At 41.5% G+C, this 15,270-nt stretch overlaps 1 pseudogene across 1 annotated transcript in view; it reads right to left on the bottom strand.

The window, feature by feature from the left end:
• LOC309961800 overlaps positions 1-15,270 on the bottom strand; it is a 43,413-nt pseudogene that overhangs the window by 7,513 nt on the left and 20,630 nt on the right. The window contains exons 6-7 of the transcript in view: positions 8,284-8,419; positions 2,798-2,904 (exon numbers count right to left, since the gene is read on the bottom strand). The product of the transcript in view is annotated as an uncharacterized misc_RNA (transcript). The remainder of the gene's footprint in view (positions 1-2,797; positions 2,905-8,283; positions 8,420-15,270) is intronic.

The raw sequence follows: 15,270 nt of genomic DNA on the forward strand, positions 1-15,270 counted from the left end.
CCCAGTCCTCTACGTGGCTATCAGCCTTCTGGAAGCAAGGCAGACAAAGAAGGCTTGGGTGAAGGGAAAGGCTGAATCCCAAATGTGTAGAATTTTCCTTACTCCTCCTCTTTCCAGCTTCTTGCCTCACCCTCATTGCTGGGTGTCCTGGGTCTGCTGAAAGGCTGTTTAATCTTTCCAGAGAAAAGTCCCTAATTGGTCTCCCTGCTTCTGCCCTTGCCTCCCCTCCAGTCTGTTTTCAACTTAGAGCTGGAATGGTCCTGTTAAAATGTGGGTCAGATCAGGTTATTCCTCTGCTTAAAATTCTCCGATGCTTTTCCGTCTCAACAGAGTTAAAAACTAAAGGTCCCCTGCCCTCCATGCTTACTTCTTGTCTTATTACTTTCCTGTTTTCTCTCACCCCATTCCAGCCATGCTGGCCGCCTTACTGTCACTAGAACACACCAGGTAGGCTCCTGCCTTACGGCCTCTGCACTTGCTGTTCCATTTACATGGAATGTGCATTCACAGATATTTACATGGCTTGCTCCCTCGCTCCTTTGGGTCTTCACTCAAATGTCCCTTCTTAATACAGCTTTCCCTGGCAGCCCTAACTAAAATTGCAGCCCCCAGCCCCCAACATACACACACTATCTCCTTATTTTGCTTTATTTTTCCCTTAAGTATAATCCCCATCTGATACACAATAGTATATGTTTTCCTTCTTTTTGAAGTTGTTAGTTTACCGTCTGTCTATTGTTGGTTTGTTGTTACTGTCTGTCTGTCTTCCACTAGGAAGTAACCCCCACGAAGGCAGGAATTCATTGCTCAATTCACCAACATCTAGAACAGGGCCTGGCACCCAAGAGGCATTTAATAAATGTATGTGAAAGAAATAAATAAGAATAACTAAATGAAGTGATCCTGAAGTATTGTTTTGTTTGCTTTAAAAATATTAGTTGAAAAACAACCCTGTAAGATGTGGATAGCAGTTTGTCTTTTTTATTAACTTTTTTTTAAACAAGTGAGGTTCCTGATGTTTCTGAGGAAGGTTTCATTGTGTGTATTCCATCTTAAAAGTAGGTCATTAAGAACTCCTTAGTAGACTAATATAATAACCTTAGGGTGTTAATTTGGATTTCATGAGAGAAGTAGAATTAGAAATTAGCTTGATAACTTGCTAATGATAAGAACACAGAAGCAATCAGAAGAACATTAGTTCTATAATCAGTGATATTACTAATTGCTTTTAATGTTTAAAATGATGTCATTGGGGCTAAATGGCAAGATATTTTCCCTATGAAATACAACCAGGTAACCCTATTTGAAGAGTCTTTCTTGGTGTTCAAAGCAACAATCTGATTGAACTGCTCCATCAGAAATATCTCAATTATTTTGGGTCAAAATATGGATGCATTAAAACTACTCATATATACTACCACATTTGGGAAAAAACTGACTTCTTGAACTAGAAATTACATTTTAATGTTTTTTAGATGAGTATTTTCAGTGGGTATTTCATGATCATCTTCCTATATATGCAAATTGAACCATTTACTAAGCAAGCACAATGTCTTGCAGCTCCAAATACATACTCAGTGATAATTATTTTCCATCAAACCATCTGAGACCACCCATCATTAGCCCCCACTACAGAGATGGTCAGTAGACTGCCTGCAGCTTTATAATGTCTTCTAGTGCAGTGTGTAATGAAAAAGTTGCTGCAGTGCCAAGAAAAACCAAAAGAAATCATTAACCTTCCATCAGTTTATTGAGCGTAAATTAAACTTGAATTCATTTTAACAGAATAATTCTGTTGAGTTTGAATTCAACTCAAATGGACTACAAAGTAGCTGTTCTGTTTCTCTAAAAATAGAGGGATAATCTTAAAATCTTGGAATCATTTGATTGGCCGTTAAGAAATGGCAATACAGTAGTTTTAGTTTAAGAGTGGCAATGAAGTAGACGGTAATATAATTCTCTCTAGAACTGCCAGTGTTAAAAAACTACAATCTAGAATTATGTCATGCCTCTAAAACTGTTTTATTTTAGAAATGATAAAAGACTGGATGCTTGTATCACTTAATTCTCTCCACATAACCTACCAGATAGTGCACCAAGATTTCTCCCTGCTTTTGTTAACGCTGAATTTGGACTTTCAACTGTGTTTATGATGTCTTTCATTAGGCTTTATTTAAAATGACGTTTCCTCATCTCTCCGTCAGCAGTGAGATTGGCTATTGTTAATTCTGGTCATGCGTATTGTGAAGGAGAGGACAGGCATGGCCAATGCTAAACAGCTTGTTCCATATGTGATTCTCTCATTTTCAAAGGATTACATGATCATAAAACACCGTTAATGCTGTCTCTGTGCCAATCACACTTTAACCATTCTTTGATTATCCAGGAAGCACATCAGAATCTTACGAGGGCTGGTGCTTGAGTTTTCCAGTTGATACCTGGAGAAATCTTTGCAGGTCAGGTTGCGGGGAAGAATAGAGAATGGGAGAGAATTCCTCAGAGAATAGGTGAGGATGAGAGAAGAGGGAGAAAAGAAAGAGCAACAGAAATTTTCACTTCAACAGTATTCATTACCTAGATCAAAGACTACATATGACATCCTAAGAGTTCTTGAACTTTGTGCAAATCACAGGGCACATCGACACAATGGTGGCCGGCCTGTGACAGTGATCCTGGCCATCGCTTAGCTCAAGCCACTTATTTAATGGAAGAAGTGGAGCAAGTTGTAAGTAGCGCTGCATTTGGGAAGGAGTAGACGTGGACAGGTGGAGGGGAACACAAACTGAAAATGCCCTACCTGTCTTTCTGGCTCTCAGTGCTTCAAGTATGTCAGCAGCAGCCATTTCTCCCAGGACATTGTTTCCAAGGTCAGTCTCCCTTAAGTGGGCAGAGTATTTGATCAGGCTGACCAGAGAAAATGACAAAACAAAATAGTGCTGTGTCAAGTGTGGTAACTCAAAGAAACACAGTCCAGTTTCGGAGTGCTCTCCGGGTGCACTCCACCCTCCCCCACCTCCCTCCCAAAGATGCGGCACTGACCCAATTTGGAGACATCTGGAATCCAGTTTTTTCCCAATTTAATCTCTCTATACTCTGGGTGCCTCTCCTAAGTGCGTCGGTAGGATAAGGATTTTTAGTTGCCTTAAATCTACCACTCATTTATTTATTCAAAGGATATGGTGTGTTATTGTGCAGAGCTTCTCAGTCTTTTAGATTTTACCTACTAGTAAAATGTCAAATAAGTTGTGGGAACAGGCAAATGTCAGTTTGGCACCTTTTAGTATGTCTAATAACTCTCACCTGGCAACACTATAAAAGAACAAATATTTTTATATAAAATTAGGAAGGGCACAGTCTCAAAATAAAGGATAGCTTTTTAAATCAAGATTAGCTTTACGAAAAGGAACACTCTACCTGTCTTTATTTTTCTGATCTCTTTGAGGACTATTGAAAATTCTTTCATGTCCTGGTCTCGGCCTGCCAAGTGGACTTTGGGGATCTCTGGCATTGTGAGTGAGCATGGAATCTGGGTGAAGGCCTGTGTTGCTGGTCAGCTTTTACCTCTTGTCAACCCTGTGATCATGGGCAGGCCATGTGCCTGCCCTCTTGGGCCTTACCTTCCTCATCTGTAAATTTGGCCTCAAAAGGGCGGTTCTACCTATTTCATAAGGTTGTGGAAAAACAGAATGAAGCAGTTTCTATGAAAGCATCTTGCAAAACGCTATATCAGTGATGCTATTAATTCTGAGTTCATACTTACTAAATGCATATTAAGTGCCTAACATTGCAGGGATTCAAAGGAATTTAACACGTGGCCTCTGCACTGAAAGAAATTATCCTATGACCATCAATAAAAGAATTTTGAGCCCTTACCATGTGCTGGGGATATGAAATTTCAGTTAGGGTCAGTAGTGTATACAAGGCCATTCTCTTGCCTCCCGTACACATTTTCTATTGATTGAGCAGCTGGAATTCGAGGCTGGGGCTGAATGGTCCTGCCAGACTCTGCCTCTCGAAGGTCTTGCTCCCAAGGAAACAGTGTGTCTAATCAGCACTGGACAGGCTTTGGCTTCCTGAGCTGCCTGACTATGTCCAATTCCTTCAGACAAGATGAGGGAGAGCAGGGATGCTTCAAGGAGGAGATGGAGAAAGGGGAAGCACAGAAGGAGAGTGGAGAGTGTTGAAGACAAACTTTACAACTCAACAGTTCTATATCTAGTCTGAGTCCAGAGGCCATGGATTTTTTTTCCCTTTTCTGTCCATGACCCCAAAGAGGTCATGGATTTAACCACTATGCTACACAGGCCTCACAAGAGCTATGGTTTTATGGAGCATTCACTATGCATCAGATGTGATCGTGGCCACCCACATGCTTAAGCAGTTGTGCTTGGCACAAAGGGGCCTTCCAAGGGTGTGAGTGGGGCTGGCAGCCAGCTAAGCTCTGTTTGCCAAGTCCAGGGCATGAAGCATACACCTGGAAGGGGTAACTTCCTCTGACTCATTGGTGAGAGGTAGTGCCTTTTAATTCATCTGCCCAGAGGGGCTCTTTTTCTAATTCGTATAAAGGTGCTAGCTGGAGCCTTAGGCACTATATTTAACACTTTACATATATGATCTCATTTACCCTGTAACAATCTCTTGATTTAGACGCTATTGTTATCCCATTTTTACAAATGAGGGACTGAAATACAGAGAAGTTATTTAGCTTGCCTGAGATTAAATCATGGAGCAGGGATGTGAACTCAGGCAGTCTGTTTGAAAATAACCATGAAGCATGATTCAAATAAACCAAGAAAATGTTTTAATTTTCAGTAGTTCTCAATATTTAAACTTTAAAAAAGAGAACAAAAGGATTTAAGTATTTAGCGTCAGAACTAAAAAAAAAAAACACGCGAAAGGAATTCTGGCACTGGTGCACCTTGTTAGTGGTATTTACATCCCTGTTCCACACAGCCAGCGTTGCACAGGGCCCCAAACTCAGAAGGGCTCCTCACTTGGTTTAGTGCTCTATCATCATCATCTTGAAATTCTTAATAATATTTGAACAAGGGCCCATGAGTTTCCATTTGCACTGGGTCCCAACAAATTCTGTAGCCAGTTCCTGCTATCATGTTTAGTGTGGTCAGAGCAGAAAGCAAAATCTAACAACTGGTCAGCTTTAAGTAATTGTCAGCCCTATAGACCACTGTTCGGTGAATTGTGGTCAGAGGGAGGCCTCGTTCATGAGGGGAGAACCAGCAGGGTTCTGCACCCAAACCAGCATCTGGTTCCTGCCTTAAAATCAAAGAAGCCATCGATACTGCCTTTAGGGATAGACTTAAGCAGCAGAGCTAGGTAAAGCCTCATCACAAAGAAAAGGCATGATATCCTTGACCCTGGACCAGCTAATCTGAAGGTGATGCTAGACCCATGTGGTACCAAGGGTGAATAGTGCCAGTAGGCAGACAGGTGTTTAGTGCCCCATAATCTCCATCACCAAATCTTACCCCAACACAAATGCATAAGCATAAGCCACCCCAAGTAAATATTCACTTAAGCAGATCCCTGGAGCTGACTTTGCTAGCAGGCCCCCTGACAAGTCCCTTGCCTCCCCATTCATTCACTGAGCTCCTCCTTTGTAGATACTAGGACCCTCAATGATAAAAGGTGAGAAACCATAAATCTGTTCCTCAAAGTGCTCCTGGAGCCTTTTTTTTTTTTTTTTTTTTTGCAGTACGCGGGCCTCTCACTGTTGTGGCCTCTCCCGTTGCGGAGCACAGGCTCCGGACGCGCAGGCTCAGTGGCCATGGCTCACGGGCCCAGCTGCTCTGCGGCATGTGGGATCTTCCCGGACCGGGGCACGAACCCGTGTCCCCTGCATCGGCAGGCGGACTCTCAACCACTGCGCCACCAGGGAAGCCCCCAAGTGGATTTTTTTTAAAAGGTCTCAACTATATGCTGTCTACAAAAAACCCAATTTGTACATAATAATATAGATAGGTTAAAAGTAAAAGGATAGAGACAGATATATCACGCTAATATTAATCAAAAGAAGATTGGAGTGGCTATATTAATATTAGTCAAAGTAGATTTCAGAGAAGGGAATAATACCAGAGATAAGAGAGAAATATTATTAAGGATTTCATAATGATAATGAGGGTCAATTCTTCAAGAGACTTAACAATCCTAAATCTTTATGCACCTCATAACAGAGCTTCAAAATTCACGCAGCAAAACTGATTAAACTGCAAGGAGATATAAACAAAGTCACAATTATCTCTCTCTCTCAATAATTGATAGAGCAAGTTAACAGAAAATTTGTAAAGATACAGCAGACTTGAACAACACTTCTGACCAACTTGACCTAGCTTATATTTATGGAACATTTCCTCCAATAACAGCAGAATACACATTCTTTTCAAGTGCACATGGAAGATTCACTAAGATTGATTGCAGTCTGGGCCATAAAATAATTGTGTTCTGCACCCACAGCAGAATTTACGTAGAAATCAACCAAAGAAAACTATCTAAAAATTTAACAAAAATGTGGAAACTAAACAGCACTCTTCTAAATAACCCATAGGTCAAAGAAGAAATCAAAAGGGAACTTAGAAAATAGCTTGAGTTGAATGACAATAAAGATACAACACATCAAAATTTGTAGGATGCAATGAAAGAGTGCTTAGTGTTAATATAAACGTTTATATTTGAAATAAAAAGGTTTAAAATCAATAACTTAAGCTTCGCTTCTACCTTAGTAAACTAGAAAGAGAAGAGCATATTATACCCAAGGTAAGCAGAATAAAAGAAATAATAAAGATAAAAGAAAAAAATCAATGAAATTGAGAAAAGAAAAACATTAGAGAAAACCAAAAACTGGTTCTTTGAGAAGATTAATAAAATTGATAAATTTCCAATCAGATTAACTGGAAAAGAGAAAACAAATTATCCGTTTCAAACTTGGAAGAGGAGACATTGCTACAGATCCTACATGAAAAGATTAGAAGGGCATATATGAATAACTTTATGCCAATAAATTTGAAAACTTACATGACATGAACAAATTTCTTAAAAAGATACAAACTAACAAAGCTTTACCCAAGAAACAAATGACCAGAATAGCCCTCTATCTATTAAAAAATTGAATTTGTAGTTTTAAAATCTTCCCGTAAAGAAAACTCCAGGTCCAGATGTCTTCGAAGACTAGTGAATTCTATCAAATATTTAGAGTTGAAATAATGACAATTCTACATAAATTATTTCATAAAATAGAAGAGGAGGGAACACTTCCTAACTCATTCTGTGAGGCTAGAATTACCCTGATCCCCAATACCATCTGAAGACATTACAAGAAACGTATGGATTAATATCTTTCATGAACATAGATGCAAAAATTCTTAACAAAATGTTAGCAATATACTAAAAGGACAGCGTATCAGCAATATATTAGATCTAGTGCTATATTAAAAGTTTAATAAAATGAAGTTTATTAATATATTTATTATAAAAATCACAGCAAAGCTATCCAAATTGTAAATCTTCCCAACCTTTCTGAATAAGGAAGTATATTAGAGAAGGAATCTTTTTCTTCTAAAATAATAAATAGTCTTCAGTCAAGCCCTCAATCCTCAGACCTTGGCTATGTTCTGTTGCCCTTGATTGCCCCAAGGTGCTATAAGTACCGAGGTCCTAAGATGGTGTAGCCTAGAGACAATCCAGAAAGCTTTCTTGCAGTGCTGCAGATGCTCACTTGTGGCTTGGCCTACTGGGTATGTGGATTCAGAAAAGTGGAGACGTTCAAGGTTGTGAAGATAAACGTGGCAAGGAAATACTCTGTTTTCCAGAAGCTTTTGAGAATAGCTCTTTCTCCCTAAGGAGGTTGGGATGACTTTGTAATCATACACAAAGGAGTGTTCCCTCTTGAGTAGGCTGCCTTTCTTCCTCAGGTCACTTGCTTACATTTTACATTGTAAAATTTACATATCTTGACCTTAGGGAAGAAAAATCTGGAAGTCATTCCTCTTGCCTTTCCTTAGTTGCCAACTTCGTGAAATGGGGCTTCTAGTGAGGTCTTTGAGACCCCTTTGCAGGCTTACATACAACTGTCTGCCATGCCATTTTTATGATTTCAGGCCTTCCCATAAGATCACATACGAAGACCAAAATGGGTCACTCCTTCCCTCTCAGCTGAAAAATCTCACTTGGCACTGTTAACAAGATGCAGTTAAATCACTGTCCCCATGATTAACCCAAGCACCTCGTTTTGGAAGGTGAACAAATAAAGCCTCTTAATTTTCTACTCACCTTGTTACAATTTGAGTGAATTCCAGCAAATCATTTGCTCCTTCTTTTCCTTTTCCATCTATGCCATTATCTGCCAAATACAACTTCACTAAACAAGGAGCAGCTTCAGTCAAATCTTTAATTTTTTTCTTGATTCCTATAAAAAGATAAGAGTATTTGATTATTTTTAGACAATAGTTCCCCCATTCGACCAGCTAAGTTGATTTTATTTTTTAAGATTATACTGATTTTACTTGTGTGAGTGGATGCATTTGGCAATATAGTCAAGGAAATACATATAATTTAAGAAGTCCTTTTTAAAATACCCAGTACATTTTTTTTTTTTTTTTTTTTGCGGTACGCGGGCCTCTCACTGTTGTGGCCTCTCCCGCCGCGGAGCACAGGCTCCGGACGCGCAGGCTCAGCGGCCATGGCTCACGGGCCCAGCCGCTCCGCGGCATGTGGGATCTTCCCGGACCGGGGCACGAACCCGCGTCCCCTGCATCGGCAGGCAGACTCTCAACCACTGCGCCACCAGGGAAGCCCCCAGTACATCCTTTATTCTTTACAACAGCAAGACCAAAATTGCTCTGTATGAAAGAAAATCTCATTTAAGATTTAAATTGTTGCCTTTACTTTGGCTAAAGAGAAAATCGATGTCTTCAGAAGTTCTCGGTAGAAGCTGAATGCATTGTCTGCTGATCCCGGGGAAATGATAGCCCTCTTACAGGGATTCACCCCTCTAAAAGAGCCTGCAAAGTTGTCATATTTTTTGAGCTCTAGAAGGACAAATGTGGAGGAAGAACTGTCCTGCCTTCGTAGACTTCATGACTGAGTTCAGTGGTCCTGGAGTCTGGTACATCCGTGTTCTATCCACCTTTCACAAAGTTCAGGGTCAGTGCTGTGGGGTGGCATCATGTTCACACTTGATTTACAAGTTTAGGAGTTTGGTAAAGAAAAAAACAAGGGGATGGAGAAAAGAGCCGTGGACATAACGCTGGCTTATCCACTTATAAGTGTGAGATGGGAGAGCGGAACCTCCAGTCAGTCTCAAAGCCTATCACTTCCCGGGAGCCTCCAAGCGTTTGAGGGTAGACGCTTTGTGTGCAACATGACCCTCGGAACCCCAGCCAACTACTGCATGCGGGGGCCCGACTGAAAACCAGTGATCTGTTCCAAAGTCGGGGAAGAAAATGCAGGGAACTTAGAGATAATATATCTATATGTTGTCTCGTGCAGGCAGTTTAAGGAATTTTAAAGGCTCATGTAGAGAACAAACATATGGACACCAAGCGGGGGAAAGCAGGGGCCGGGGGTGGTGGTGGTGGGATGAATTGGGAGATTGGGATTGACGTGTATACACTAATATGTATAAAATAGATAACTAATAAGAACCCGCTATATAAAAAAATAAAAAAAAAAGGCTCATTTAGGGAATTCCCTGGTGGTCCAGTTGTTAGGACTCGGCACTTTCACTGCCGTGGCGCTGGTTCAATCCCTGGTCAGGGCACTAAGATCCTGCGAGCCGTGTGGCCAAAAAAAAAAAAAAGGGTCCTTTAGTTACACAATAATTTTGCCTGACATGCTGACTTGAGAGCCTAACCCCAGGGCTAAATGGGACTCTTCTGTACTTGAATTCATTCAGCATTCAACAAGTGTTTTTGAGCTCCTATTATGTGCCAGGCACAGTTCTAGCTGTTGGGAATCCAACAGGGAACAAAAGAGACAAAACTTCCTGCCTTCATAAAGCTGAGAGTGAATGCTAACTAGTGTGTGGGAAGAGAGGAGAGTGGATGATAACTCAGGGGATGTTTTCAAGTCATGAAAGAGAACAGACTTTTTAGGGAAAGGTGATACATTTGACATTGGATCATTCTACTCTGCCAGTAAAGAAAAAAAAAAAAAGCATGCTTTCAAAAAAGATTCAGGGACTTCCCTGGTGGCGTAGTGGTTTAGAGTCCGCCTGCTGATGCAGGGGACACGGGTTCGTGCCCCGGTCCGGGAGGATCCCACATGCCGTGGAGCGGCTGGACCTGTGAGCCATGGCCACTGAGCCTTGCGCGTCCAGAGCCCGCAACGGGAGAGGCCACAACAGTGAGAGGCCCGCGTGCCGGAAAAAAAAAAAAAAAGATTCAGTTGGTTTATTTGGATATGAATCTAATCTGCTGAGTTATTGAAGGAAATAGGCAGGATTGAGTTTCCTTCGAAACATAGTTGGAGGGGTGAAAACGAGCCCATCCTTTAGTTTTACTGGGGATAAGCCAACCTTGTCCAAATCTCATTTGTCCTTACATTCAGGGTATGGGAATGATAGCAAATGACAGCCATTATGAATAATATAACAGTGCTAGTATACTAGCACAGTATCTGGCGCACCGTAGGTAACTGTTGAATGAATGAGTGAATTAATGAATAACAGTGTAATCATATTGTGGAAAATTTTATCTCACCATTCATTGTTTTTCCAAGCATAGCGTGGTTAATAATGCCCTGAGACAACTCATGAACACGAATAAAATATGATTTTTCTATTTTTGAAATCTCTTCACAAATATAAACACCTGTGAAGAGTTGACTGCCCAGGATGATTAACCATGTAGATCCGAATTGCATGTGGCACTCATTTCTTTTTGCCCCCTTCTGGCATGCCAGAAAGCAGCAGTGGTGAAGCATGAGGCCAAGGGGGCCAAGGCCAAAGGCCAGAGGCCAAATTCCTTTGCAGCCACTCAGCTTTGCAGGGAAAGAAACAAAATGGTCTCAGCCAGTCTGCACCCCAACCCGAGCCAGCGTGGCATAAATGTGTGCCATTGGAGAGGAAGGGAGCTTCCAAGCCTGTGATTGGCCTGGTCCAGCTTGCATCCCTATGGGAAAAAACAATCCAAATCTCCCTCCAGTTGGTGGTAAGAGAGGTAACAATGTCATCTGGGCCCATGAAAAATAAGCAATTTGGAAAATGCTAGTCCAAGGCACGCGCCAGAATTTAGACCTCTAGTTAGTCCCAGTGCCCTGTTAGAGGGTAGGAAGGCTGATGCTGCTTTAGCACAGGGATTTCCTACTGCAGGCCTCTAACTAAAGTTCAAGCAGAACCACATTCTTTTCTCTGGATGGGAAACAAATTCCCTGGAGTAAGGGTAAGTACATGCTCAGCTCTGGTAACACTTGATCCACCCCAGCTGTATTCACTCCAAACTACTTTTACCTGATCTTACAGTTCCTTTACTTTAAAACAAAAACAAGCTCACCAACAATGACCACTTTAATTTATGCTCCTGTGTCTCAGAGAATCTAGCAATGATATAGCGATGCCAGTTGTGCCTGAGACAGGGTGGTGTACTGAAATGAGCAGAATCCCCAGGTTTAAAACCTCTCTGAAAAATGCTGTGTGACGCCCCAGAAAGTCACTTAACTTCTCTGAACCTAAATAGCCTCATTGCTGACATATAGATCATAATACTCACCTCCTAGAGGTATTGTGAAGATTGACTGGGAAGCCTGGTGAAACAGTGGTTGTAGAGGCATGTAGTACACAGCAAATATTACTGCCTAGCTTTCCAGCTGCACGTCTGGACTTCACGTCATTGAAACCCTAGAATGGGTGCAACCTGATGGAGAACCTCCGTGTGTAAGATGTCCCCCTTCTGCCACTGCCTGAGGATCAGATACATATTTACGACAACTGCATACCTCCCTTAGGAGCCACACCACAGATCCAGTGTGGACTTGCCCTACCTTGAACTTTGTCCCATTTTCTCTTTGGCTAATTGCTAGGATTCCCCAATTGTCCCTGATTTCAGAATCTTTCTTACCACCCTCATTGCACTGGCTACTGGGTCCTGTCAATGCTCCTTCCTAAATATATCTAGATTCTACCTTTCCATCACCGCAGGCTCAATTCTGCACTTTACCTTCTACTGTAAAAACCTCGAAACTCATCTCCCGTCATCCAGATGTCCCTATCTCTAAAACAAGTTCTGTAAGGCTGCTGGAGGTTTTTTGTAAAAATCCAGTTCTTATTATGTCAGTGTCTTGCTGCAGAAGCACCATGGCTCCCCCTTTGCTCACAGGAGAAAGCCCTATTCCTTAACAGCATTCATGGCTTTTGGCCATGTGGGCTCCACTGGCCTTTCCAGCTACATCTCCAGCCCTCTACCAATGACCTGACCACTCTGTGGTGAATGTCACACTTCCCATATGCTGAACACGCTAGGCGCTTTCATCCCCTGAGCCTCTTCTCACGTGGTTCCCTTTACCTAGAATGCCCTCTCTTTCCCAGTTGATGAACCTCTTCTCATTCCTTCCAGAGAGAGCTCTGTTTCCCACATGGGCCAACTCCCAAAGGTCAAGTGTAAATTTTCATGGAACCAGAAGTTCCCCAGAGGGGGTCCTCATCTAGCCGTTTCTGAGACCAACAGGTGGGCATCACACGTTCCTGTGGGCATCAGACTGTGAACCAGTACTCAGATTTGTTCATTTGTTCATCTGTGGATGCCAGGTCCTGGTAGGACCTTCTTCTTGACGTTGATTTTTTTTTTAACTTATTAAAACAGCTTCTTTCCATCAGCAGGGAGCATACGTGATTTTCTGTGTAATTACCAGAGGTCTATCAGTCAGAATATAAATTCTATTGATTGCAGGACTTAAGGAAGCAAAGTGTAATTAGTGTTGGATGATTCACACCTTGGACTTTGGAACCTGTCCACAACGGTTTCCATTGTTTAGCTATCACTCACGATGAAATCCTGAGTAAAATAATTTTTGGATTATAACCAGTAACTTCCTGACTTGGAACTCATAAAGCTGTTTTGAAGATTTCATCTTGACTTTTGAACTTGACCTTGCATTCCTTAATGCCACTAAGCATCCCTATGGTCTGTGCCGTTGATATAAGCAATAATGCTTTATTTGAGGAAGTGAATTTGCCACCTGGGTGGCATTAGTGCTGTAGTTAGGGTCTGATCAATCCCAAGCTTGGGGACTGAACGGGGCACAGGGAAGCTGCCCTATCTGCAGATGACTCTTCCTGATGACCTTTCGGTGACTTTCAGTCTTCAGCCATCTTCTGGCTCTTTATGAACCTGACAAGCCTGTGACTAGGATAAGTCAAGCCAGACATCACCCGAGTGAGCGCTGATCACCCACCAGGCCCAGGGTCGACAGTTCTTGTAAACCCTTGGTACAGAGCCATGGGGCTCAGAGGTGGCCAGACTGGGTCTAGAAGAGACAAAGAAGCTGGAACAGAAACAGGTCTGGGCCCTGTTTGTTCTGTGCTTTCCATGGCAAAGAAGAGGCATCTAGGAGCCTCACTCTGCTTTCTAATTTTCTTTACTTAGCAAAATAAATCAAGAGTAGGCAATCTGATTTTCTTCACGTCTAAAACAGTGGTTCTCGAAATGTGGGCCCTGGACGAACGGCGTCAGCATCACCTGAGAACGTAATAGAAATGCAAATTCTCCAGCTTCATCTCAGACCTACTGATTCAGGTCCTTGCGGGGGTGGGGGGGGTGTGCAGGATCCAGCAATCTGTGTTTTAACAAGGCCTCCAGGTTCCTCTAACGCTGCTCAAGTTTGAGCAACACTGATCTAATAATTCTTCATATTCAGTGATGCTTTGAGGCAAGACTGGCTTGGACAAACAGACATCTACCTTCTGCAAGCCTAGAAATGGAATACTTCGCCTCTTCTATCAACTTGCAGATGGCTGCTAAGTGTAAAGTTGTCACGTTCTCGTAGTCATGCATTTGGAAGGAAAATAAAGGGTGTCAGGCTTCTGAATGGGGGTTTTGACTCATACGATATTGTGAGTTCAACTTTCCAAGCAGCAGGCCAAAAGCCTCTTGTCCACAAAGGGGCGAGCACAAAAATAGTTTGGCTGTTTCCAATTGGAACCAAATGGAAACCATCTGGACTCCTTACCCAGGAGGTTGATGTAAATCAGCTCAATCTGACCCTTTATTTTGAAACAAGTAAAACTCTTCTACCAAAGACCAAACTCATCCCCAGACAAATAAACACCTTATGACTATGAAAGTAATTATCCAATATGGGAAGCTGATTTTTAATTTGTTTTGTGAATTCTGGATAGCATGAAAATGCTCTACTTTGACAAGAAGTTATAAAGTAAATACATCTTAGACACAAAGTTGTTTCTATTGATTTGAGGCACAGGATTCCTTGGGAGACCAAAGACTTTAATGGCTCCCATTGTCCATTGGATTAAGTCCAAACTCGTGGCCTGACATGCAAAGTCCTCCTTAATGTGACCCACATCGTCTTGCCAGGTCCATCCTCCTGCATCCTCTTGTTCCAGCTAAACTTGTATGTTTGTGGCTTGCATTGTTTTTTAGTTAAAAAAATTTTTTATTGAGATAACATTGGCTTATAACATTATATGTTTCATATATACAACATTATATTTCTACTTCTGTATACACTACAGTGTGCTCACCACCAAAAATTTAGTTTCCACCCATCACCATACAATTGATCCCTTTTACCCATTTCACCCTCCACCCCAATGCCCTTCCCTTCTGGTCACCACTACTCTGTTCTCTGTGTCTATGTGTTTGTTTTGATTCAGTTTGTTCATTTATTTTGGTTTTTGTTTGTTTGTTTATATTCCACATATGAGTGAAATCATATGGTATTTGTCTTTCTGTCTGATTTATTTCACTTAGTAGAATAACCTCAAGATCCATCCATGTTGTTGCAAATGGCAAGATTTCTTTTTTTTTTTAAATGGTTGTGTAATATTCCATTGTATATACACCACAACTTCTTTATCCATTCATCCATTGATGGGCACTTAGGTTGTTTCTATATCTTGGCTATTGTAAATAATGTTGCAATGAACATAGAGGTGCATATATCTTTTTTGAATTAGTGTTTTTGCGTTCTTCCTGATAAATACCCAGAAGTGGGATAACTGGATCATATGGTAGTTTTATTTTTAATTTGTGAGGAATCTCCGCTGTACCAATTTACATTCCCACTGACAGTGTTTGAGGCTTC

This window comes from Leucopleurus acutus (genome assembly GCF_964270905.1).
Source record: "Leucopleurus acutus genome assembly, chromosome: 5".
Taxonomy (NCBI): Eukaryota; Metazoa; Chordata; class Mammalia; order Artiodactyla; family Delphinidae; genus Leucopleurus; species Leucopleurus acutus.